The 22,958-nt window shown below is 38.7% G+C and overlaps 1 protein-coding gene across 1 annotated transcript in view; it reads left to right on the forward strand.

Annotated features, from left to right (window-relative positions):
* The first annotated feature begins 1,948 nt into the window (after positions 1-1,948).
* Positions 1,949-22,958, forward strand: part of MID1 (midline 1) — a 265,230-nt gene continuing 244,220 nt past the window's right edge. The window contains exon 1 of the mRNA XM_030476901.1: positions 1,949-2,066. The gene's annotated coding sequence lies outside the window, so the exon portion shown is untranslated. The remainder of the gene's footprint in view (positions 2,067-22,958) is intronic.

Here is a 22,958-nt window from a genome sequence, read left to right on the forward strand (position 1 = left end):
ATGACCGCTAGTTGAGTTTTTGGTTTGAAACTAGGGAAAATAAAGCACATGTACAGGCGGTGAAAAGTGGTAGGAAAATCCTTAATTAAGGGAGTGGTTTTGGATAAATGAATATGATGTTTACTGTGGGCTAGGTTTGGCTAACAGGAGAAGTGCTAGCCTAAGGGCAGAAAGTCAGCCATGCTTGAAGCAACATCTATTTTATTCTAAGCGCCCTTTAAAAATTCCTTTGTTTTTGCAGTTTTGGAAATCTGATGAATTTTAATTGGCTTGATTCACAAGAAAATCTGACACTTGCTCAGGAACTGGTCACAAGCTCATTGGTGGTAAGGGAATACATGGCTGTGTAGTCTAGCGCAAATGCTTTGTCACAGGACCATGAACTTGGCAAGGCCAAAGTACTCTTCTTATGCAGCGAAGCCACAAGTGAGTTATGTGTCCTGAAAGAGTCCCATGAAGACTGTTACAACAAGCCCCTGGCCACATATTCTTGATTCCCTATGTATTGTGCAGAGACAGTATTTTAGATACATTTATGGAGTGTCTTACAGCTTTTATTGGTATTGTTTTTCATTTTTCTCAACTTCTGAGCCAAGCTGCTGCAGTATCATGAGGTTGAATGTTTATGCCTCAGGGGAAGAGGAAAATTATAACTAAAAAAATATTGAAACCATTAAGAATGGTCATTAGGAATAACTTTTCTGTGGAGTATATTATTGGATGATCTTTAAGTCATATATTACATGGGGATAAGAAGAGCTGTAGTCCACTGGATAATGATAATTCCCAGTTTTTGGGTGGTACTCTGTTGTTTCTAACCCTCCGCAGGTCACCAGGAAGCCAAATTTGTGTCTCGTCTGTTTTGGGTTACAGGCAATATGTCTGGGGAAAGAACTTTTATTGCTTTTACCCATTTTTTATTTTGGTTCTCTCCATCATTTGTTTTATTTCCTCTTTTTTCCTTTCCTCATGCTTTCTGCTGCTTATTCCTCCCTGCATATTGAGTGTTTTAGCTTGCCAAAGGGTCATAATTAACAGGTGAATCTTGTCTGAACAGAATAAAGGGAAACATATTGCATGATTTTTCCCTGTAATTAATTAATTGCCCGCTGGATTTCTTTCAAGACATGTTAGTTGTGTTTGCAGATAAGGGTTAGTGAGCAGGCAAGAATATTAAAATTATGTGAAATACATGTGCCACTGCTCTGCAGAATATAGTATGTGCTTGTTCAGGGTACTCCCTCTATCTCTGCATTTATCTATTCAGATGGGGGTGTGTTTGTCAATATATTTCAATCGCACCTCTCTGACAAAGAGAGATCTATCAATCACCAGAGGTTTAACTATTGCATTGTATAGAAAAGGAATTGAAAAAGAGTAAAAGAAGCTTTCCTTATATTGTTTCTTTCTGTTTATATCAGTATTGCAATCCTCATTTCCTAACCTTTTCACATAACATTTGATATATAGCAACCTGTATATGAAAACTCTAATAGATGTGGATTTATTGTAACACTGTCAGAAGGTACATGCCACCTTGTACTTTTCCTGGAGTAAAATGTAGACTGAGTGTTCTGTAAAAATGTCAAGTGTTTAGTGTGATGCTGCCATAGTAATCAGTATTGCTAAAACTTTAAGTAATGGAATAGTAATAGTTTCATAGGTGCTAAACTGCTGTAAGGAGAGTGTCCTCCCCTCTGAAGACCCTTCACAGAGCTGCACCAGCAAACTTCAGGCACTCAGACACATTTGGTATCTGTGGAGTTAACTAAGTTAAACTTACTCCCAGTTAACCTCTTCCACCAGGAATGCAAGTTGTGTTTACCTATATAAGGAAACCTGTTAGACTTAAATGAGCTCAGCCGGGCTGTGAGCTGCCTGTGAGAGGAACGAGAGGAGCGATCCCACACCCCAGCAGGCGGGCGGGGAGAGCGGGGCTGGACAGAGCGCAGAGCAGAGCTGAGGCGAGCCTCAGTCCGGGAACGGCTCTGTGTGCGTGCTCGCTTTCCTTCTTCAGCTTCAGGAAAAAATAAGACAAGCTGACGGGGGGAAAAATGGAGAAGCAGGTATGTCAGGCGGTTCCCCGCAGCTGGAGGGTGGCAGTGTTAGAGCGCGGAGAGCTCAGCGACTTGTTGGAACTGCTACTCCCTCCTAAAAATGGCTTGCGTGTTTTATAAGGGCTGCAAAGCAACAGCGTGCTGCTTGTGTACAGCAGCATCTGTGTGAACAACTGCTTTAACTTCTCCGACATTCCATGGGCTTCTAATTGGGATGCACCTTAGTTTTACTGGAGAGATTCTCAAACTTTCTTATCTCTGGAACACAGATGTGAGTGGAGACTCGAAATAAGGCTGAGATTCTTTGGTTATCTGGCTGAAGCTCTGTGAATGCACAATGTTATGATCCTAGTGTGTTTGGGAAAACAAGTTCTTTATTTTTTTTTTTTAATTACCTTAAAACGTATGTCTTGTAAAAGGTGTGCCCCTTTAGCATTCCCAGGTTTTTGGTATACCTTATTTTGATGTGTTATGAATGCAGCTAGTCAGCATAGCTGAAATGCGTTTGCTGGAATACAAGGAGTTCTGGCAGCAATAAGGGCTTCTCAGTGAGTTAAAAAATAAGCTGCAGGTACTGTTCTAGGAAATGTAAGCAAAACTTGTTCTTCTACAATAGGGATTGCCCCAGTTCAAAACAAGGATGTGTGTTTCTTAGGATGTATTTGCATATTCTGATAACTTTTACAACCGGCTCACAGAGACACAAAGAGATTGTTCCTTGGAGAAAATAAAGTTGAAAACTTCCTTCAAATAGCTTTCTAGTTGGAAGAATAATGCTGTGCAGTTCTTCAGGACAGCTACTGTTAAGTATCAGCATGTTAATTGTGGAAGTTCATTTAAGTTTTATGCAGTTATGGCATAAAAGATAGGAAGGGAAAAATACTTTCAGGTGATTTCTCTGAGTACCTCCTAAGAAAAAAAAGTGCAGAGAGCTAGTCAGAAACAGGTGGAGATCATTTGCAAAATGATTTTGCTTTTTCTCAGCAACTGAGAGACATATGATTGCTTTTCGCTCATTTTCGTGGTTACTTATATTTATGTCTGTACATGGATGTGAATGCACTAGTTATGGGAGATACAGTTACATCTTTCCTAGGAGTCAAAGTCAGAAAGTAAAATAAATTCCTATGCCCAAGGGTTTAGAAGCTAAACCAAAGATGATTATTATTTAAAACCCTCTTCCTTCTAAATATTCCTGATTTTTATGAATTAATGTCTACTTGAAATTAGTAATATGGTGTTATCTGGTTAAAATTCATTCAGAACAAGGAACTGTCAAAATTAAAATTCACTTCTGATACAGATTCTCATTCATTTATGTGTAAGACTTTTCTAAACACCTGACTTGGAATGTTTAGTGAATTATTAATGGGAATGACACAGAATAGCCACATTAGCTTCAATAGAGAATTTTATAGGTGCATCAGTGTTGCAAAGTAGGTAGCCAGTTCCTAAAAACTGTTTCAATGCTGAAGATTCATTGTCATGAAACATCTTAGCTCTTGGTAGAAGTCACCACAGCAAAGAATGTAGGGCTAGTGAACCAGAACCATAAATTTCACTTATCTTGCTGCTTCTCATCCTAGTGGTTTTGTGGATAACCTTTATTATTGTGAATTGAGTGTGAACACAGAGGAAAAAGACTTTTAGCAGGGGTGTTAGTAATCAAGGTGTGAATTTAAAGGGCAGGAGAAGACTCCAGGGAAACATGCTTTTAAATCACCTTTTCTCAAGTCTCTCTAGAAAATTCCACTGCCCCCATCAACTTAGTGTCTAGCTATGCTACAGTCATTAATGGTCTTTTGATTTCCCAATGCAAAGTGAGATAGAAACCTAGTTCAAAGCCTGCACAGTATATTCTGAGTTGAGATGAGCTTACTCTGCTCCAGGATCTAAGCAGCTATCTGTGTGGCCATGCTAGTGCAGGGCTGGTCCTGGCTGCAGTCTGTCCCTGGGTGAGCTTTGTGGTTGTGACTCTTGCAGGAAGACAAAGAGCGGTGTGGGGTCACATCCCTTGGGCCTGCAGCATCATGGTGGGACCTGCCTAAAACCAGTGTCTTCCTTGGTTTTTTTTTTTTTTTACCTCTGCTTGGTGTTGCACCTGTGGTAGTGTGAATTTCCATTGGCCTGAATACACAAAAAAGCAAATTCTTTTCAGACCAGGATTTGTGGCTGGAAGATATATCCCACGGAAATATATCCTTATTTACAATGAGAAAAGAATTGCAAAGTAGATGAAGCAGTTTAAAGTATGGGGTTGACCTTGTCTGTTATCTCAAATCACAAGAAAACCCAGTAGCTATGGCTGGGTTATACAATGACCTTTCTCCTGCCTCATCTGCAAACCAGCCTCTTACCCTAGACACTGGTTTCTCATCCATGCTGATAGGTGACATGTATCATTCACTGATTAAAGAAAAAATATTCATTCTGACTCTGTTTAAAGATTAATTTTTCATTCATTCAAGGATTCTTTTATATCAGTTACAATGACAGAGGTGTGTTCAAGGTCCAGAAATTATATTGTGTTGGATTGTATTTTGGAGATGAATGTGCTGAACTCGGGCAAAGGCTCTGAGTGCAGCAGGTCTGTGCATACACCCATGGTACCAGCTTCAGTTGTGTAACTGGTAGAAGTGACACAGAAATACTTGGATCTAACAATCTTGATTATTTGAACCAAAATTATCTTTTGCCTCCTTGTTGTATTACTGATGGGTTAATTCATAAGAACTATTCCTCATTTGTCCCTTTTAAATCAGAGAGTGCTTGATGTATTTAGCATATAGCATCATTTTTTTTGTTTAAAAATGAAAGAACATACTAAGTGTCTTCAATGTTTTTCACATTTAGTAATCTGCTTATCCTATGAAATGGTGGGGGTTTGGTTTTTTGGTGGTTTTTTGTTGGTTTTGGGTTTGTTTGGTGTTTTGGTTTGTGTGGGTTTTTTTTGTGTGTGTTTTTTTTTTTTTTTTTTTTAGTGTTTCCTTGACTTACAACCATGACTTCATACTTTCATTTTTCTGATTTGCATATAATTTAAAGCTGAGTGCTCTTACATATTGGCAAGAGGCAGTTGAGCACATCATTGGGGTTTTTTCTGCTATCTTTTCACTTATTCAATAAAAAAAAAAAAAAACTAGGCTTTCAAAGGTGTAACTGGAGAGCTTGAAATAATAAAAGAACATACTGTACTAGTTGCATGCTCCCTTTAGGGTTTTGTTAAAGGCTTTACCATTCCATTATTCTATCATTTTGTAGTATAAGCATTTTATATGGCATGTGTGATTTCATTGCCCTTAAGTGACCTTGGTAAATTCCTTATTTCCCCTGAAGCACATGCCTAATTGAAAATTGCCATCTGCATTGCAGATCTCTAAACAAGAATTCTAAGAATAACGCAAGAGGGAGATAGGTGTCCAGAGAGTGGGGCAAGAACACTTCTGTAGCGTTCATTCTATTGCATGAGGTTATATCTTTGCTTTGAAGGCAAATGATAAGGAGTTATACGAAGGGCATCCTAATCTCTCTAATGAGTTCATCGGCCTAATGCTATTATCCAGAGATTGTGAGATCCACAAAGTGTGTGTTGCTTAATTTTTATTTATTTTTTTTTTTCTTCATTTTTTTTAAACTTGTGTGTGCCTCTTCTTCCACCCTTGGGTAAAAGTCTGGAGTTGAAAGTTAAAAATAACATTCCAAATCTGAGTTATGCTTTTAAGTCCAACTGCTGTCTTCATACCAGTGCCTTGCTTGGCTCTGCTGTGCCACTGGGTTTGAGGATATAGTTATGATGATTGCAGTCTGCAACAGTGACCTAAAAATGAGACGTGTTCCCTCCTAGAAGCCATTAGCCTAGCATTGTGTTACAGCTTCTGTGAGTGTATGTGCTTGAGAGTCATGCAAATGAAGGAGGCAAAAAGCTGGACAGTGTAAAGCTGAGGAATGGCTTAAGAAGGTGCTTTCTAAGATGAGAGGATACTAAACTGTGCCCTGGATTAGAAAAAGAAGTCTGTGACACCTGTATATTTGTTCACCAGCGTGTTATATAATTTTTTAGGACAGGAACAGTGCAAGTATTTTAATTAAAAGGCGTTGAGAAACGTAAAGCATGAAAAGCCTGTGATGGAGACATGAAATTGCAGTTTTATCATGCCGCCTTAGAATCACAGAATCATAGAATAGTTTGTGTTGGAAAAGACATTAAGATCATCTAGTTCCACCCCCCCCTACGGTGGGCAGGGACACCTCACACTAAACCATGTCGCCCAAGGATCTGCCCAACCTGGCCCTGAACACCGTAAGGGATGGAGCATTCACAGCTTACTTGGGCAACCCATTCCAGTGCCTCACCACCCTCACTGTAAAGAACTTCTTCCTTATATCTAGTCTAAACTTCCTCTGTTTAAGTTTGAAGCCATTACCCCTTGTCCTACCACTACAGTCCCTAAGGAAGAGTCCCTCCCCAGCATCCTTATAGGCCTCCTTCAGATACTGGAAGGCTGCTATGAGGTCTCCATGCAGCCTTCTCTTCTCCAGGCTGAACAGCCCCAACTTCCTCAGCCTGTCTTCATACGAGACGTGCTCCAGCCCCCTTGCCGTCCTTGTGGCCCTCCTCTGGGCTTGTTCCAACAGCTCCATGTTGAGGACACCAGAACCGTACACAATACTCCAAGTGAGGTCTCAGTCTGAGAAGTTCAGAAAACTACCGGGCTGAAAATTAAGCCCCCCAAATTCTTTGGTCCTGTGTTATCTCCCAAGTAGTCTTATTTATGAAAGCTTATCCTTTGAATTTGTTTCTGTGTTAATTCCAAGTCATATTTCAAAACTATTTATCAGAGCTAGACTTTTGGAATACAAACTACTCTGACACTCATACAGGAGGTATTGAAAATATGCAACATGTGTTAAGATCTGAGTTTACCACCTGCTTAGAGTATATTTCCTTGCTGTTTTGGTGTGTGTTTTCTTTCATTAAAATATTAATATTAAATCTATTTTTGAGGGTATAGCAAGTAATTAAGGGAATGCATAAACTCTTCTTGGCAAATTGTGTGATTCCATATTTTAATTTTTTTAATGTTAAATGCATTATGTTTAGCAAGATATTTAAGAACATGCTTGAGGCTGAAAGTCTGTACATAAGCAGATGCATGTTTCCCAATGTATTTATATCTGGGATTGTAACCCATGTTCCATTTCATACATGTCTAAATTGTCTGCTGATTTTTTTTCAGTAAAAACTTACTGTTCTCATGTGATTGTATGCCTAGAGGCTAGAACAACTGGTATTTGCCTTTAGGTAAATCGGTTACAGTGGTAGGATTTTCCTTGAACAAATAAACATCTTCCTTTTACAGGCTTTTTATAAAACTCCTTTGAGGAGTGGATATTAAGCTGCACTTTTTTTCCTTCGGTAATTTTACTTGGTGGTTTTGATATTGGTCCTTTAGATGTCAGATTTAGGGAGATAGCATAAAAAAAGGCAGTTGCTTTTGCTAGTTATTATGCAAAGTTCAGCTTCATTTAGGGTTTGGTGCTGTTCACATTCAGTGGTATGAACAAAATGCCATTTTTGACACCCTGTGCATAGTTCCAGTCATTCCAACAGGCTGAGAACGCTCTTGTTGGTAATGCACTGGGTTACAAACTGCTCAGGGTATCAGCTTGGAAGTGTCACAACTTGTCTGCTGTGCTCCTCCAATGATGCATGTGCCCCGGCTGCTGAGTTTCTGACGCTTTGGTTTGTAGCTGCCTAGCCTGGAAAATTCCATATAAAACCTCATATCAGGCCTCCTGTGGTCGATTTTTTTTTTTTTGGGCACTTTTAATTTCTCTAGGTATGAAACAACAGTAGCATTCCTGGTATGTTAATTCTGTAAAGTGAACTGTTGTTTTACTACATCTTTGATATCTTTGTCTCATTCACAAGAAATTCCACCCCATTCTAGCTGAGGAGTTTAGGCATTAACAGCTAATTATGATTTTTTACCTTAAGTATGGCAATGTACCCCAGGGTGGTTTGGGATATCCTATTGGTTGTGGATTCAAAGTTATGCAGCTGTGCTTAACACTCCAGTGTGCAATTCTGGCTATATTAAGTTTTGTCTTTGATACGTTGCCATACCACCACCATTAGCACAATGCTTAGACTGCAAACATCTGTTTGCTTTTATTGCACATGTGTTGCTTAAGATGTTCTGGTTTTGCATGATGTAAATCACTGGACTTGAGCAGCATGTATGATTCATTTACCAAATAAACCTTAACTTGTGTCAGTAAAATGTATGTCCTACGGGATGGCATATATGACATACAAAAGAGAAAACAGACAAGTAATGGACTCACCATTTATTTCATATTTTAGTGGAGTTTTTTAATGGTTTGAAGGGAGTCATGTAAATGTTGGTACAGAAGAAAAGATTGCAGTGAAATGGCATGTACCCGTATATCAGACAACAATGATGGGAACAGAGAAATGCATTTGATGTGAGAAAACAAAATGATGAAATCTCTATATCCTTCATTCTAGAATCTCACTGTATTCATGGCATGAAATGGAACAGAACGTTAAAGAAAAAACATAGGCATTTTGATGTCACTGTGTATAATCTACAGTGCTCTTTTGAGTCGAAAGGTTGTTTAGATTTTGAAATAAGTTTAGCCGTCGAGCTCTGCAACTTTTCAGCAATACCCTGTAAGTACACTGATGTTTTGGAGATGTAACATCTTGGTTCTAATGTGTACCATTGCACATTGCTGGAATGAACAACAGGATTGTTTTGGTTTAGATTAATGAAAATGAATGCAGTGAAATGACTTACAGTTGTTAGTTAACATCTAAAATTAAAATGCAAGCTGACATGCCTCCAAGGTTTTAGTTCTTGTGTTTCTGTTCCATGAAGAGTTCATTTTGAACATTTTGTCTATGTCACATGAGAACTAAAGAAATAAAACATGAGGAGAAATGTAAGATTACTGTCAAGCAAAACCATCAGCTGAACAGGCCTTTATCCATCCAAAGATACTTTAAAGTTTTGGGGTATGCAGAACTGCTGTAATATAATAAAAATTAAAATAAAAAGCTTTCTCTAGAAAAGGGCTGACTAAACTGAAAAGTTTAATTGGTGGGGTCAGTATAATCTGCCATGTTTCCAGTTTATCACCCTGGCTGAGGGCGACAGAACTAAATTTGAAAGTTGTTTGACTAGCTGGCAAGCTGATCTGAAATCAAGAAGATAGAAAGCAACCAGAAGAAGCACGAGTTGCTACAGTCAGAGAAGAAAATGTAATTTACCTACAGAAAATGGGGAATAATTAAGTCAACAGCAGTATCTGTGGGCTACTACAAGTATGACAAAATGTTGAAATGAAAGCCATTCTGGGAGTCGTTACTGAAGGTACTGTATACAAGAGGATGAGGATATTTTGCCCTCTTCTACCGAGATAAGCTCCCAGTTTGAATTTTTTTATTCAGTTTTATAAATGATACTTTAAGAAATATACAAACTGGAGAAAAGCTAATGGAAAACAAAAAATTTTAACAAGAAAATATTACACAGGAGGAACTGAGTATGTTTTTGCTGAAAATGTAGATTCCTGGAATGTCTTGTACAAGGACTCTTATGAACTAATATTCTGTCCAGAGGACCAAGAAGGAGCTGAGCTCTCCCTGCTGCCCACTGCTGCCTTCATATGAGAGCAATAGGTGAACATGCCAGAGCTAGGGATAGCTGCCACAACTGGGCAACTCATTGGTTTTACTATCTATGTACTACTTGTGTGAACTCAGCTTGGTGAATTACTGTATAGAAAAGAGAATAAACTGCTGTCATACACATACATAGTTATAAATGACAGTGATTAATTGTTCCTCTCTGCTGAGGCTGGAACAAAAAGCAATTTGCAGCATTAGTGGGGTTGTTTGGACTTCAGGAAGAATCCTACAACTACAGTGGTATCTAGGCACTGGAATGGGTTACTCAAAGAAGCTGTCAGATCTATCTTTGGAGGTTTTTCACAGACTGAGCAATACCTTTTGTGGGTGATCTAGGCATAGCTGATCCTCCCTGTGGGCAAGGAAATGGCTTCATATAGATCTTCTCAGACCTTCACATCTGTGACTGCTCCCTACAACCTTGGCTTTGTCCCTAGCACAGAATCCAGAAATGTTTCCCAGTTTCAGACCCCAGCATGACTCATGGCCATGTCCCAGTGCTGTAGCAGTGCCTAAAAGCTGTGCCTGCATCTGCTCTTTTCTCTACTTTATGCCACCAGTTCCCATGCTTTGACCAGGTGCTAATAGATCAGTAGGGTGGAACTCTGGTGCCTCACAGGTGGCCCTTATCTGTAGAGAAGAACAGACAGCTTCAGACTAGTATTATGTCTACAGTGTACAAGGCAGTGGATGCCTGATGCTGCCCTCTTTGCCCATTCTAATATTACAGGCTCATTGCTTTGCGATTTGGGAACTTTGAATGGCTACTTTACTTTTAGCTTCTATCCAGTTATTAGTCGGAAGAATTATTGCAAAGACTTCCATTTTTTTACATTAACATTTAGTGACAACAAATACAGAGATTACATGAATGAATGCAAAACCTAATAAAATCATGCCAAAGGCATAGTTACACATGTGAAACCATTGCCACTTACTCTATAAAATGCATAGCTTTTCCTCTTACTGTATAGATTATGTGATGCAGTCATGGAAACCAGAATTGCAGCATCTCTGTAGATATCAAGAAAGCAAGAAAGAATGTAACTGATGCAAATAACTCACTTGTGTTGGTGCTGGAGAGGAGACTGTTTTCCCAAGCACAGTATCTAAGTAGAAGGTAGATGGGAGAGTTGAGTAACAAAGCTCTCCATGGAGAGCAAATTGGAGTGTTTGATTTGTTGTGTAAAATGTGTCGCTCATGTGCCATGGGCAAGAAATTAGTACATCTCCTATGTTTATGTAGCAGTACTGAGACATTGATTACTGTTGGTCGATGATGTACCACCATAGTGCTATATCCATTAAGCTCACTATGAGAATACAAGGCATAGCAGTCAATCAGTTAGGTCCCAAATTAAAGTCAATGATGCAAGAGAAGGAGAATGTAAAAAGATAAAAAGAAAACAGGGAACCGGAAATGAGATTAATTTCTTCTACTTGATACTTCGCATAACATTCTAATAAGTCAGCATTTCTGAGGTCAGTTTTTTCGTGAGTTTGGGTAAACTGAATTCCTAAATGATGGTTGACTTAATTGTTGGTGGCTAGGTCATAAAATGGCTAACACTGAACTGCTGACCTTCCTAAAATTAGTTCATATTATTAATTTTAAAAGATAGGTAAATATATTGAAGCCTTAAGGAAGAAGGATCCTTTAATCTAACAGCTTTACCTGTTGCTTTTCAACTGTGTGCATACATGGACACACTGAGAAAACCAGTATGTCACTCCTCTTGTAAGAGTGCTATAGCCTACGGTAAACATGCCTGTACAAGCTACATAAGCTATCTGTGATGAATTCATCTCACTGGCCAGTTCTACAGCATTAAAGGACTTACTTTATCTCAGAATTAAGTGGTGCAAAGAAATTGCACATCTCCCACATAAAGTTTAAATGTTTAAACAATTAAAAAGGGTTAATGAAAGCATAGAAGGCTTGCATATAGTTTGAAAAAGCATTGAAGCATTATTTCTGTGGGAAACAAGGGAAATGGAAGTAGAAGGAATAGATGTTACTTGCTATGTTAGGTCATGTGGACCAGAACAGGGATCTAAGGCACTGAACCTGCAAACACTTATACCTTTGCTTACCTTTACTACATAGCATAGTCCCATGTATGTTAGTAGATCTGCTCATGGCAATAAAACTAAACGTGTAAGAAAGCATTCTTCGGGCTGGAGCCTCATATTTGATTCTCAACACATCAGAAAACCAGTAAAGGGTTTTATAGAATGGCTTAACAGACCCTACTGGTAGCTAGATGATTTTTTCATCCAAATTTTGAACAGATGGCAAGGAGCCTATATTCTTTAAACTGAAAATATCAGTAATACCTCCCTGTAACTGTAGCAGTGAGTGAAGTGTCACTGCAAGGATGCAGAAAGAGTGGAGTATGAAATGTTTTACAGGCACTACCTTTTTCTTTTGCTCTTACCACAGTTCTTCCAAGATTGGCCCCAAAATATTTTGACAGTGTTAAAAGCTATTCCCCTCCCTTTACCTATTACAGTTTGCTAACCAGTATTTTCATGCAAGATTTGAAATGGAATGTTGTAAAGTTATATGCTTTTAGTCTGTTAAACTCTGGACTCTGTCCAGCAGACCGTTTTTACATGGCCTGGATCCTTTTCAGTCAAACAGGATTTGTACTAGGGTGCAAAATTTTAGACAACTGATGCATTCTTTAAAATAACTGCAAGTTGGCTCACTGCCTCTTCTAGGAGTCTGTTAAACTGCCCCACTGCTGCCTAGGAATATATTTGTCCAGACAGGAATTGTGAGTGCCAACAAAGTAACAAATGTAAAGGTGAGCTTTCTTTCCTCTAGCACTCTGAGAATTTCTTTGTAACTCATTAGCCACCTAACAACTGAGAAAGATGGGTAAGGGTGCTTAACACTTCTGGATCAACATGTCTCTGATCTCAGAGAATAAATATTTTATTATTTATAAAAGGCAAATGTATCACAAGAGTTTTCTTTCCTCTTTAGTTGAAGAACAACTTTCCAAATCCATGATGTCATTCCCAGCAGAAATTTGTTCCTTGATATGCTGCAAAGTACTTCAAGCCTCTCCCATAAATGTCCTGCTGTGGGTAGCAACTCCTCAAAGACCATCTGGGAAAAACTCTACTCCATCTTCTTGCAAAGACTTATTAGTTGCATTATCTCCTTGCTCCTTCACATTTCTGCTCTGTATTTTTACGCCCTGAACTTTCGGATCTTCATTATTCTCTGTCCCTTTTAACAGATGGGACCACCTCTAACTCCTCCTATTAAGTATCTGTTCCTTACCGTAGCTGTGGTGGGTAGCAGTTATCTATCTCTACTGTTGGATTTAGCTAGGAGATACTTGATTAAATGTAAAAAGTATTGGACCTGGTGGTAGGATGACAAAAAGAAGGCTGGATGTGTTAATATTATCTCCAAGGTAAATGGGCAGGTCTCCCTTAGCTGTTGGTGAGAAGAGGGAGGTTTCATAGGGAAGGGTCTTCTACGGAAGAGAATGATGAGTGACAATCACTTTCCCCTCACCAGTTAGCAAGGAAACATGGCTCCAGATTATCTCCTTTTAACATGCTTTCAGATAGGAAATTTGGCAGAAGTCTCACAAATATAGCTGCTTCTCCATAAAGGAATAGTTTGGCTTACCCTCCTTAACCGTCCTTGCTAGACAGGCATCCTAGAGATGCTAGAGACTGAATGAATGTCCTCTATGTGTCAGCAATGCTGAATATTAGTAACTATGGTTAGAAAGTCTGTCACATTTAAACTGAAGTCAGTTTTTAATTCCAATCTTACCTCAAGTGAACTGTGTGAACACATGCAAATTTTTGACTTGAGGTTGGCAGAGAAAAGTTTGGAGTCTTTGGTACTGTTAATGCCACAAGCACGCTGCCTAATAGTACTGTGAATGGGCTGTGGCAGTTACAAAGTCAAAAAATTACATCCCAAATGTGCAGGCATACGTTTTACCAAGTTTTCTCACAACTAAGAAAACTTATCTCGGATTAAGCCCTCTGAGTTCCTTGTGATGTGCATTATAGCTCTAGGAAGGTATGTGAGCTCAGGTTGCCTTTAAAACCTTGGGTGAATGGTGTAGCCAAGCTGAACTTCTGCAGAGGTGGTTAGGTGCTTCAGTCCTGAATTCATAGAGAAAGCTACAGTCCACTGCTGAAAAACTAAAAAATGTAACAGCCCACCTGCCTGCAGTGTTTGTTATGTGTTAGGATATATTCTTCTCTGTCCCTTTCCTTCTTAATATAACCTGGGTTTGATCATGGTAATTATAGCTTTGTACTGGGCCTGGTTAGGGTAGAGCAAATTTTTTTCATAGAAAAAAATGGTGGTGTGTTTTAGATTTTTGACTGAAACATAACTGATTGCACACTAATACTCTAACTTTTGCTGAACAGTGTCTGTACAGCATCAAGATCTTTTCTGTTTCTCACTCTGCCTCCCTAGTGTATAGGTTGGGGGTGGGAGGACACAACTGGGCAGATGACCTGAACTAGCGAAAGAGCTATTCCATGCCATATAACCTCATGCTCAGCAATAAAAGGGAAAACAGGGAACTGGTCTACCCATGGGAGGCAGTGAGTGAGTGCTTTTGCATTACTTGCTTAGTTTTCTTTCCTTGTCTTCCACTTCTCATTGTGCAAATGTGAATATGCAGGTTTGTGTGTGCATCGGTGAAAAAGAAGGAAACCAACTGGCAAAGTAGAGCCCAACTGAACAATCTTTTATTATTAGCAGTTCTTTTCCATTACTATCTCCAACAAAGGGGAAAATGCCTGTGGAGGCTTATTTTAAATAGTGAAAATGATACTCTTATTTATTTGACTAACTTTGGACTCCTCAAAGTCCAAAGCTGGCTCACACCCTACTGGCTCAAAAGTGGGCCATTTTCCATATATTTCCAAATTTTCCCTCCTTCCCTTTCCAAGTGTTATCTATTATATTTGAAAATTAGACATATCTTGGTTATGTCTGTATTCTTTCAGTGAGATCAATTTAGGGCTAAATGTAACAGTTTTAGTGGCTGAGAACTAGGTAAGCAGATTCGGGAAGAATATTTGTAGCTGAGTAGGCGTTTTTGGTTTTAGCTTTTTTGCAATGGTGGAACCATAAGAAAAACAACAAGGAGAATCTGAAAGCATTTTCTTTACAATATTAGAGTCTTTCAAGCACTCTTTCCAAGCACTGTCAAATCAATGGTATCTTTTAAAACCTGAAAACCAAACTTGACAGTTCTTTTCATAGTTTATATAGTTGCAGAGGAAAAATATGCTTTGAATTATGTTTGAGTAAGATCTTAGAATAATCATATAGGGGTGTGACTTGGCCCTCAGCTTCTCAGAGAAGCCCTGAATGTGCAATGAAATACAGTATTTGACTCTTTAGAGATTCTGCTTAATGAAGGAAACAAATCAAATTTCTGCCCTTTTTCTTTTTTTTCTTTTACAAGCTCTGTATAATAATCATTGCTGGCTGTGAAGATGATGATGAAAAAAATAAAATGGGACTGAATCAATATGCAAAGCCTTTATTAATCAACTTTGTTATTAAAGTAGCTCCCCCCACCCCCTAACTGTGGAAAGTGCTGAGTTTAATTTCAGTATTAAAAAGAAGCATAATAAGCTGTAAAAAGGAATGTCTAGCAAAAAGTAAGATCAGTATATCTTAATTTTTTTTTTTTTGCTGAGAATTGCCCACCATATAAAGCAAGCAAAATGTAGGAATGTTTCTTGCAGTGTTTCAGCAGGAAACATGTAGCTTTAGTTGCATAAAATGACAGCACTCAGGAAGGTAAATGTATTGAATTTCTCCATTAATAGAAAGGAGATGGCAGTACAGTAGTTTTCCCCCAGGCACTGATTTTCACAGGTGCTGTAATCATGGTGGGCTACAATGATAGTGCTGTAAATGTAAAAATAACAATTTGCAATTAGATGCATTTTTGTGTGAAATGTGATAAATCAAGGGGTGGAATTTGTCAAGTATCAATTCCCTAACAGCAAGAATGTTAGCTAAAACACAAAAACCTCACTGCTGAAATCATTATTTCCTCATGTTTTCATTCAGTTTGCAAAAGAAATATTAAAACGCAGTTCCTAGAAGGATGTCTTTGGTTTCTTTTTGCATTCATTAGGAAGCATCTGTTAAGTAGGCATGTTTTGGGCAAAATCCGTACCATTAACTGCATACTTTCTAAGAACTGTCAGTTTATCATAGGGAATAGCACTATATTGGTACTGCTTGTCATTTACCCCCTGATTTGAGAGGAGTAGTTGATAGATAATTAAGTGAGCTCTTGCAAAGAGTTCTGCACACCCATCACTCTTGGTCAGAAGTTATTCTTCCTTTAAGAGACGATGCTGGTGTTATCTGCAGCATAATAGCTAGGTATACTGAATTTCCTTTGATAATGTTAGGAAATGTGCTGTTGACAAACATGCAACTGAGAAACTCTAATTCTGCGGTAATAAAGTTACCTTACTTACAACTTTCCTGGGAATTGCATTTTCTTAGTGAATTTAAATATTGCAGGTCTTGAGTTGTTTGCTGAAGGGAGAGGTGTCTGTTTTAAAATACAGAAATAAAATTCATTCCTGTGCCAGCCCTGACCTAATCCCTCAGCTTTGGGGCTGAAGTGTACCCATCTGATCTTTGGGTGCATAGAGGGTCAAAGTCTGAACTGTGCAAGCACTGAGCCTGTTGGAACCTATCTGCTTAGCAGTTCTGGGCTTGTTGAAATCTTTTATGCTGGGACTCCTCCCCAGCTTCCCATGTGGCATTTACTCAGTGGGATGTCAGCTGAACATGACCATGGGGTCAAAAGAGAATCTGTAAATACAGATGAGGCACGCTGATTAGCTGCAGTATGATTTTATGTTCTGGGGAATTAACATTCTTTAGAGATTGCCACGTTTTTGTCACTTATGGGCTAAAAATATCACCTTTTTCTTTGTTTTTCTCTTTTTTTCTTTTTTTTTTGTTTTTTTCTTTTTTACTTGGCTCCCACTTAAAAGTGAACAATTAAACTGCTATAGAAATTCTTCCTATTAAAACATCAGACAGGGCCCCTCTCACTTTCTTTTTCTCTTTGTGGAAGTGTGTGAGTCATCCACCTACACAGCATTAATTTTTCTTATCCTGGTGAGTGCTCTGTGGGTTTGGGGTGGAAGTAGAGGCTGCATTCAAAGCCTGGGCTTATGTTTTCTGTTCCTTGTGGCCCACCCAGAGAGCCTGGGCCATGGAGGACATTATGATACAGCTTCCCAGAGGCTGCATCATAATGGATTGGGGAAGCAGAGTTCCAGTACAGGTCCTACTAAATACAGTGAGACCCAGGATCTGTAAGATGTGGGACCAGCCCCATGGTTCCTCTTGTAGGTAAGTTCAGAGGAGTGAGACCCCAAGGACAAGCAGTTTTCTTCCACAGGTGACAGTCCCAAAGACCTATCTATAGGAGTGTTTGACCTCAGGCCAAGGTTTACTACCCTCTGTGTTCCTGTTGTCTGAAAGTGGTTTGGTTTCACTGGAATGCAATAAAAATGCTAGTGCTTGAACATAAAACATAGGTGAAGAAGCATGGTTAATGTGTGAAGTGTTAACGAGAGTCAGGCAACAGATGGCTATGGTGGGTGCAGGAGTCTTCTGCCAGTCTCTGCAATGGAAATAAGTTTCCATTCAGTGTGGCTCTGAATGACAGCCAGGACACAGAAGAAAAACAGTAACTATTATCTTCCTGCTGAAGCAGCTCCAAAGTGAATATAAACGCTGATTGTTTAGAGAACATCAATTAAGCTAGGAAGTATTTAGTGCAGGTGTAGAAGAGATAATGAATGAGAACTTTATAGTCATGTATGTTTAAAACAGTTTGGCTTTTTGATGTTGTGTTTACTGGGAAGAGTATTGAGTTGATAGTTGGAGCCTGTGATTCATTTATGAACAGTTTTCAGTTTAATAAATGCACTGCAAACATCAAGAGGGAAGGCCTAAATGATGGGAACTTTAATGCTGGAGAATGTTTTATTTATGACTGCAGTAATATTGAAAGAACATTTGAACTTATGGATAGAAGTTTATGGACTTTCTTGTTAACATTGATTAATTAAGGTATAGTTATGCAACCTTTCATATACTTAAGTCTCTGGTGGTGTCTAAAGGCATTGCTGAGAATGGGGCTTTCTTGTATTAATCACTTTTGTACAAATGTGGTTCCTGGGAACTTGAAAAGCCATTTCAGATGAAGGGTAAGAGTTGCAGAGGGGAATATGAAAAATAGAGGAGTGAGGGACAGACATTTTACAAAGAGGCACACTGCTCCTACCAAAAGAAAATTTAATTCACTTTTCATGAAGGAATTCTGCAGATGAAACAAGAAACTGAACCTTCATCTCCCAGTAGTAATTGAAGATAAATGTGGATCAATGTAGTTTTTTCTTCTTTAATCTTGGCAAAGTCTTATATGTCCCTTCCTAAAATAGGTAACAGTATGAATTAATCTTTTTGTTTAACAACTCTTGCCTTTTGTTCTTCCAAGATTTAGCTGCTAGTATTCTGCACTTTCACACTCTCCACAATTTATCTCACTGAAATTTGAAGCAGCTTATAATTGGTTTCTTAGCTTCTTTGGTTCGTGTTCTGGGAAGGCAGCTTTACTATTCAGGGCTAAAGGTGGTAGAAGGAAACACTTTGGGTGTTAATTAGAAGTGCAGCCCTGGTTTACTGAATAGCCTAGGGAAAACCACTTGGTCCTTTTGGCTGGCTTAGTTTTTAAACTGGTAATAGAAATGTCTCTTCACTGATCACTAGATCCTCCATCCAAGACAACTATCCTTTTGGTAAATATGTTACTATGTTAAAACTAACTACTAGTAATAGAAGTGAAGCAAATCTATAAGCAATGAACTTGTAAGCTGCCATGGCATTTGGAGCATGCCTGCATTACAGAGGAAGACACAGATACTGGGGATTGCTCTGCACGCTAGGGGTGATGCAAAGGGGGGTGGTTGTGTCTTCAAGGCAGCATACAGCACAGGAGTGCCAGGGGACTGTGGTGCAAGGAAATGCTGATAAAGGGGCACCTTCAAGCACCTCCTCCCTGTCCCATACAACTCTGCATGATGGCTGGGCTGTACCAAGGGAAGGTATGGCAGTGATGCTGTAAGGTACATCCTGTTTCATATATCTCTTATATTGTGAAAGCCCCCTTTGATAGGTCCAGCCAATCTCCCAGAGCACCTAGAAGGTGGTATCGTTCCCTATAGCAGAGAGGTGGAGATGAGGCAAGGAGGCCAATGCTGAGAAGCTTGAGGTCACTTTTCTTTTTTCTCATCCATCCATTGATCATTTCCTGATAAAATCCCATCAAGATGCTGTCTAATCCAGATTACTGAGAAGACTTCAATACTGGAAAGGATTTAAAAGAAAAGAAATCAACTGCTGATGCCTGAAATGAAGTAAATGTTCCCAGTGACTTCATCCCATGGTTCAGTGAGGGGAAAAAAAAATAATCCTTTGTAGAGGCAGTGAGGTTACCTGAGAGCGCCTGTGTTGGCCAAGTGGGAAGGATGATGCAAGAATGAGTCTTAGGGTGAACAGAAGCTGAAGTCTCACGGAGTGGTTAAATTACTTAAACATCACCTTATCTGTAACACAAACAGGCGTGCACAAAGACACATGGTAACATACAGTTCTTTACCATGGTTGAACATATGCCTTCATTAATGTAAAAAAGACAGTTCTATTTCAGACAAGCATAATATAGTTTGCTGTTAAATTCACAGTTACACTGAACATGTATTTGTACATTTGGCTTTAGTTTATCTCAAACTGTCTTGCCATTTTTAGGCCTTAAATATTTATAAAATCTATAGTACTCCCCCTTTTCCTCCTTTTTTTAACCAACCAAATGATTCAGTGATGCTTATCTAATATATTTTTATAAAAAAGCTTTTTTTTTTTTTGTGAAAAATAACTCCAAATTCTGCTAAATCCTGCTAATGATGAATCCTGTAACAAAAAATTCTGTTTCCCCATGTATATAAACAAAAGAGAGAAACAGGAGTGAAACATTTAGTTTTGTATTTTCAGTGTGTTATAAACAAGAGATGCGAAACTACACAAGCAAGACAATGTTTTATGTATACTGGTAGTTGCTTTGAGTTTGCTTTTGAATGTAAATATGAATTCAATTAGTCCTTGAATAAAATGTGGGGCATAAATATACGATCACTGCACACTAAGGTTTCCTTTGAAATAAAAAGAGATTTATTAAAATTTCTAAAAGGATGTGCTAGTGTAGATGTGGATTATAAATTAGCCATATATGCTAATATAACTATATATATCTTGCCATAGGAATTTACAAAATACTTTGCTAACTGCTATGAGGATATTACTCACTTTTAAAATCTAAGCACTAATTATTTGGCTTTCCAAAGTGCCAAATTATTTTTCCCCATGCAGATGTACTTTAAGTCCTCAAACATTAAAACAATTAGGGAATTAAAGCTAAGATTAAAATTGTTTTAGAATTAGTTTCCTGGCATGATTTTAATTAAATTATAGAGGAATTTTTAATGAATCTTCCATTAAGAAAAGTTTATTGCTCATGCTTTTTCATGTCTGTCATACAACAGTTGAGCATTCTTTTAATTTGCATAATTAACTTAGATTCGTATTGCCTTCTCAAGATATTTTTCTAAGCCTTGAGGATTTTTGAATACAAACACCATCTTAATTTGTTTAATCTATTAAAAATGCAGGCACTCTCTCCTCCCCTCCCCCCCCATTTCTTTTTTATTCCCCATCTTTTTTTTTTTTAACCAACACCTGTTAAAAATAACTGTTTAACTGTAACTCTCCCTGCAAGCCTCCCCCCAAAATATGACATTACCTGATTTAGATTCAGAAAGTCACATAAGGACTTTCATTGCCATTTTATCCTCAGAACTTATAGAAGAAAACCTTTTTCTTTTTCATTTTTTTTTTTCCTTCATTCCCCCTCCCCCCCCCCCCTCCTTATGTGGAGTTATAATGCACGATGGAGCCTGCAAGAGGCCCCAAATGGAGGCAGCCTGTGCTGGAGTGCTGTGTGCTACCACCTCCTTTCTGTAGGTCATGGCACATGTCCCTTTGGAATGAGTCATCAGCCTGTACTGGTGTGCTTTCATTTGGTACCCGGCCATCATAAACCCTGGGAGAAGAGAAGGCAGCCTTAGCGACCTGGTTTTGCTACAATAAAACATGTAGCCTGATTATTTCCAAAATACTTAAACTTAGGGGATGGGCTCTTCTTGGCAGGAATCATCTATTTGTTGAAAAATTCCTAGTGTATTTCTGGCTTGACATAGATACTCTGCAGACTTTTTGCTTTCCCACTGTTCCGATGCTCAAATTACACAAGATGGTTCCTCCGTTAGATGGCACTGCTTGTTTCAGCGCTGCCTTCAGTCACTCCCACTGTTTTAAACTGAAAGTAATTAACTTTTAGGAGGTGTGTTTGTTATAAAAAGCAGTCTCTCCATGTGGGCGATAGTTCTTTGTTCACAAAAGACTGAGAAAAACTGTCTGTCTTGCTCTCTTTTCTTTCCTCTTCTTTTTTCGTTTTCCCCCTGTTTGAATAGCAGCACCAGAAACACAGAACAGTAGAAAGTTCATAGAGGGTGCAGGTGAAAATAAGACTTGTATACACCTTTCTCCTCCCACCCTGAAATCAAAAGGTGTTTTACCTTCGTACAGGTGATTTAATTTGGGTCCCTATGATTTGAGAAATCAAACATCTGGACAAAGTTTATTCATTATTAATAGCCATGTCACAGAAGGAAAAAACCCCACTTGTTTCCTTTAAATTTGGAAGCACGCAAAACTAGACCTGGCTATGGCTTCCATTCTTATGAAAGAGGTGTGGATAAATACTTGGTTTCTCTGTGACTGAGCAGGAACCAAGCTATTACATTGACACAGCTGCTATTCAATCCATTTGTGTTGTTAAGAGAGAGATGAAGGGAAATGGTCTTTCTTTAGTTTGGAAAGAAATCCATCTCTGAACAAGGGGCCAGCAGGAGGCCAGGGCAGGTCTCTGCTAATGAGAAAAGTCCCTGGGTGCTGGGTTGTGACTAGGAAGGTCCTGGGTACGATTTTGATCTGACAAACCAGCACAGTCTTCACTGTTGCCAGGCATTTTTTGGGCACCAGCGTGAGCCAGGGATAATCCTTGTGTAAGGGGTTATACCTATGGACACACTGTTTTGGAGAGTAAGAGAATTTAACAGTGTGAATGTGAGTTATTCCATGCCTGTTTGCCTTGGTGCTGGAGAACAGTCCCAGGCTCATTTAATTGGCTCATATAATTGTAGGCACCATGTCCCAGGAAAGCTCTAAGCTAGCAGCGGATTTCAGCCTTTCTGGGTTTTTCAGCCCTTGTGAGGCAATGAATAGCAGCAGCGTACCTAGTGAGTATTTTACAGCACAGGTTTCTGAAAGTACCACTGCTTTTGGCTGCACCTACAGTGCTTCTGTTATAAGAGGCTGTAAAAGCTAGCTTAGACAAGAAAAATAACAGCAAATGGGATTGAGGCTCAGTATTGTATTTAACTGAGAAGATAATACGACCCTTCAGGCTAGGGTGAGGGAAACACGGATCACTACTTGGCTGCATTGACCTTGGCTGCATATTGACTTTCAGGGTGATTTTAAGCCAAGTACTTCAGGTTTTTAGAAGTGAGTAATGAATTTTCCTGCTAGCTGGACACATGTCTTTTCTGTGTCCAGAAAGATAAAATTAAGTCCTGAAAATGGTACAGGTAAGGCTGTATTATTTTTTTTGTTGTTGTTGTTTGTTTGTTTGTTTGGGTTTTTTGGCCTTCTTTTTTTTTTTGTGTTTGTTTGTTTGTTTCTTTGCTTGAATCTAGAACGTGGAAAAGATAATACTGGAACTTTACCCCATCCTTTTTCTGTTCTAATGTTTCTTGTAACCAGAACTCCTCCTTATTCTGTACCTGGTAGACAGTAATAATCTAAAACATCATTTCCCAATCACAGTTGCATCACAGAGTATACTTCTGATCCTTAAGGTAGTATTCATGTTATTTATATGAGCTGTATAAAATATTTGTTATAACCTATGTATACTAACCTACATATAAATAATGTAAGAAGTTTGCATCTGTAA

This window comes from Strigops habroptila, chromosome 2 (genome assembly GCF_004027225.2).
Source record: "Strigops habroptila isolate Jane chromosome 2, bStrHab1.2.pri, whole genome shotgun sequence".
Taxonomy (NCBI): Eukaryota; Metazoa; Chordata; class Aves; order Psittaciformes; family Psittacidae; genus Strigops; species Strigops habroptila.